Raw genomic sequence first — 5,154 nt, forward strand, 5'->3', positions numbered from 1 at the left:
AGGTTGAGATGCACAAGACACTATGTTGAAAAATGAACTTTACAATTTAGACAGGGGAAGGGGGAGGGGAGTGTATTTGTGGAGGTGGGAGGGAAGGGATGGTGGAAGGAAAAGAAAGGAAGAGGAAACAATGCTTGTTAGGAAATGTACTCATTATTTGCTCATACAAATATGACACCTCTGTACAGTTTTTTTACAGGTGGACCCATTGCAACAATGAGAAGTACAAGTCGTTATGTCGAAAATGAACTTTACAACTTTGGTGCGGGGGGCAGGGAGGATTGGTTGGGAGGGCTGGGGGGGGATGGGGAGGGATGGGAAGGGAAAACAAAAGAGGAGGCTACAATGCTTGATAAAAAATGTACTCATTATCTTGCCCATGTAATTGTAACCCCTCTGTACAGTATTTTCACAGTAAAAAAAAAGTATAAAAATGTTCTGATATAGAAGAGTTTATTTCCTCTATTTTACCCAGATAATAACGTTAACAAAGAAATTAATGCAGCACACTGATATGCTGATATGAAGGTATTTTGAATAAATGTGTGTGGGGGTTGTACACACACGCATGCACACATGCACACATGCACATGCTTGTGTATTGGCATGCTCAGAGTTTGAAATCAGGGCTTCAAGGTCTTGCTAGTCCTTTCCTCTCTAGGTTGATGAGATAATATATGAGCTACATTTCCATTCCTGGCTCTTTGCTAATTCATTATAATTTCTGAAAAATAATCTCTTGAATTTATTCTGCCCTGAGTGACTTCCAACAGTTATCCATAGATCTCAGGCTCCTGAGTAGATAGCCCGAGCAGATAGAATTACAGGTGTGACAGCCAGGACAAGGCTTTCAGAATAATTTTATAAGTAGAAGAAAGTTTACTTGATGGGGGCCTGTTTTATCATCTCCTACTTTTAAAGCATTTTGGAGTGATTATATATGAATTTACTTCATTTTTGGATTCTTTTTTTTTTTTTTTTTGGTCCGGTAGTGGGGCCTGATCTCTGGGCCTGGGCGCTATCCCTCAGCTCTTCAGCTCAAGGCTAGCCCTCTCCCACTTGAGCCACAGCACCACTTCCGGTATTTTTCTTTTTGCTTATGTGGTGCTGAGGAATTGAACCCAGGGCCTTAGGCATGCAAGGCAAGCGCTCTGCCACTGAGCCACCTTCCCAGCCTGATATTTGGATTCTTAAAAGATAGTAAGTGTTGGTATTTAAAAGTTTTAGTACTTTTTAAAAAGAGGATACTGGAGCTGTGGGACAAAAAAATTGGACTCTCTTTGGACCTCAATTTATAAGCTCAGCTCTGTGGATGATAACCCATTGTCACCAACACAGTCTGTGTTGGAGACAAAATGTAACAGAAAATAATCGCCATGGGCAATATTTGGTATGCTATTATTTATAGGACAATATGAATATTGAATTGAGAGTGTAAGAGAATGGAGAGATTTTACCTACAATTTTTGTATTGCTAAAAGGCTTTTGGAGACTGTCACTCCTTTCCTCCCACACTGTGTGTCTTTGGGCCATTCACTTCATGCCTTTAATTACAATTTTTCCCAACACTAAAACGATAGATAACATTAGCATTATAGCAAATGTTATCTTAAGAATTGAGAGAAATAAAACTTGCAAAATACTTAACATAAACTTCTATGAATGAGCTTTGAGTTTAGCCATAATTTTTTAATACTAAATAGAATGCAATAATATTAGAGAAAACATTACAGCAACCAGAAGGAATATGATCTATTGACCATGCTTTGCTTCCAAGGAAGCCAGGTGTACAACGTCTCATGCTTTAAATCAAACTGGTTATATTATGTCTTGGTAGTTTAAAAGTATCAAGGACAGAATAATGAAGGAATGTTGTAGACTGAGGTAATGTCCATATGATAATGTGCAAAACTGATAAAACGTAAAAGTACCTGAGCATTATATTGTGTTTTATATCATTTAAGTTGCATTGCAAAGATAGGGAATACCTAGAACAATGAATTCTCTTTTTGATATCCTATCATAGGTTCTTAGCTGGATGAACTCTTTCTTCATTCTTATAGAGGCATTATCAGATGAGAGGAACTGTATTTTTTGTTTGCTTCCTTCAATTTATTCTTCAATTTGAAATCTGAACTACTTGAGACTGAAAGAAACCAAGGGAAATTAGACACGCAGGCTTTGGAAAGAACAATCAACATAAAATAAATAAAATACACATAGCCTTATGAAAGGTCTAACTAAATTGAGTTATATAGTCTAAAGCGTAAACAGAAAATGATATAAGCAATTTCATCTTATTGAAAATTGAAAAATGTAAGGAATTGCTTAATTTTTTTCCTTTCTCCTCCCTTGAATTAATTATTGATTTTGTATAAAGAGATTAAAGATGAGATTAACAAGAAATGAATAAAATTCAAAAGAGTTCTGGGAAGATGGTAAGGAAGAAGCTGGAGGCTACACAGGCTCTCTCATAGAAAGCAGTTTAAGTGTTCCAGTGAACAGTCCTAAGCAAGACAATCACACCAAGGGTGCCATCACAGTAAAGAGAGTTTGGCCAGAGAGGGAAAATCCAGGCAAGGGGACAGGTCAGTGCACTTGCCAGCAGGCTCAGCTGCGGTTGTGGCGGTGGCTGTGGCAGCCGTAGCCACCAAACCTGAAACAGAGAGTCAGGGACGAAGGCCCCAGATCAGAGGGCTAGGGGATTCTACACAACACCAGCAAGAACTGACAAGGAACAGACATCTTCATCCTGCAGATCGAAGACCAGAGACGACCCAGGAACCAAGACTCTGGCTAGAGTAGAAGCCTGACAGTCTCACTCCTTCTAAGGGAACAGAGGAGGAAAGGCAATCCCTCCCCTCCACACTACTGGAGATCTCCATCTTTGATACTGATAAAGGCCTGGCTAAGCAGCTAGCTCCAACTCAGGCCTGGGAAGAAAACAAGAGTCATTTAGCAGGTCACAGGAACCCGACCTCACCTGCCAGGCTCAGCTCCACCCAGGGAAAAGTCATCCAGCCCAGGCAGAGATAGCTCTGCCCTCCTCAAGTGTTGATTTCTTCACTGGCTAAACAGAGCCAGAGGCTGCCCCTCCCTACAGCAGTCTTGGAAATCAACTGAAATTCAGTAAACATAAACCCTGAGAATGTCTCCAGGCTAGGCTCTGTAAGTGTCTCAGAAGCTAGCCCCTCAGGGAAACTCTACTGCTTGCTGAAAGGCCTCCACTCTACCCAGAACCAAGCCTCATCAAAGCATCTCCAAACTAGAGGAAACAGCCATCTCACTCTTGTGTGATAATCAAAGCACATCTCCCTCCCATTGTACTAGCCTAGGAGGAGGATCACAAAATTCTGGGTAAAGCAGAACATTTTTCTGTCTGCTCAAACAAACTGACTTAAGAAACCAATCAACCCACAGGAAAATCAAACACCACAAGCAGACCAGAGACTACAACAAGAGATTGGTTACAGACACAAGGGAGATACAGGATCTTCCCACCCCCTCCAAAAAATCAAAGAACTCATTTTTTGTACCTTTTAAAATTTGTTTAAATTTTTTGTTTTTATTTTTAATTTTAAAAAATTGTTTGCTCTTAACCTCTACTCTATTTTCTTCCTCTTATAATTTTTAATTTGGGGGAATATCTCTGCTTGTGTGTGTGTGTGTGTGTGTGTGTGTGTGTGTGTGTGTGTGTGTGTGTGTGTTTTAGCTCTACTGAACTTTTGATCCTTTCGTACTTGTTCATTCTTTTCACTTTATTTCCTCGTTCGTTCTTTTTTGCTTGACTTAATAGCTGTTCTGCTCATCCTCAGGTATACGAATAGTCGATTATTAGACCTTATCCCCCATTGTGTACACAATCCATAAATTTATTATTCAATTCAAAACCTCTTTGACTTAAGTTTCTTAATAGCAGTACTACCTCTTTATACCTATATAATATTTTCAGGATTTTTTTTTTATTTTTTCGCATCTCCATTCTATCCCTCCCCTTCTCTCATCCTATCCCTGTTCTTCTGTGAATATTACGTTGTTACATTTGCATAACTTTTAATTTTTCAATTAATAATTTTTAATATTTTTTTTCTATTCTTTCTTGTCTCTTTTTTCTTTTTCTTATTTTTTCTTCTTTTTTTCTCCCTCTACTATCATTCTATCCAAACTATTTTCCTTTTTGAGATTAAGACTAAGTTAATTTAACTCTCCTTTTACCTTTTCACATCCCTCTATTCCTATTTTTACCCACATCTCTCCCTAAATCTTATAATTTCTGGTATGCCAAATTATTCTTTGTTGTTCATAGCCCATTAGTACATAGTTGTTTGATATTGAATAAATATATCTGTTGAACTACATTGTATCTGCGGACTTTTGACTGTGAAACTACAGACTTTGGATGATGCTTGCCTTAAGTTAGTGTTCTAGCACAAAACTGGTGTTACTTTCATCCCAAATGGGCAGAACAAGAAGAAACACAAGAAAAATGGCAAGTTCGGGTATCTAAACTCCCACTCATGATAATCAGGGGACAGAACAGATAATGAATAATCCAGGGGAGAGCTCCCCAAAAGCTATACAAAAACTACTGTTAAACATGGTAAATGAAAAAACTGAAAACCTGCAAATGACTCAGTGTGAGCATGATAGGGAGAGAGAGGAGGCAAAACACAGGTCAATACAGGAATATCATGAGCTTGAGGAACTTACTCAAAGATTGACACAGGAATTGCATGAGCAGATTGAAAACACTCAAAGAGAAATACAGGGATGGCATGAGCAGGCTGAGTCCAGTCAAAGAGATAGACATGAATTGTGTGAGCTGGCTGAGAATAGACAAACAGAAAGTCAGGAATTGCATAAACGTGAGGAAGCTAATCAAAGAGTAATACAGGAATTCAGAGAGCGAGATGAGACAGACAAAGATCTTTAGAGGCATTTATGGAATCCACAGAGAGCTGAAAGAAGTCAGGGAGACCACAAAGGGAATGCTGAATGGAACCCAACAGAAGTAATGGGAGTCCAAGAAAACCATAACCAATCAACTAAGTGATTTGAGAATAAACACTGAACACCAAATTAAGGAAGCAAAGAAGTTCATAGAAGATCTAAAACAAAGCTCCAACAAAGAATTTGAAGTGATAAAAACCGACC

The sequence above is a fragment of the Dipodomys merriami genome, unplaced genomic scaffold (assembly GCF_024711535.1).
Source record: "Dipodomys merriami isolate MVZ:Mamm:240054 unplaced genomic scaffold, mDipMer1.0.p SCAF_349, whole genome shotgun sequence".
In the NCBI taxonomy this organism is placed as follows: domain Eukaryota; kingdom Metazoa; phylum Chordata; class Mammalia; order Rodentia; family Heteromyidae; genus Dipodomys; species Dipodomys merriami.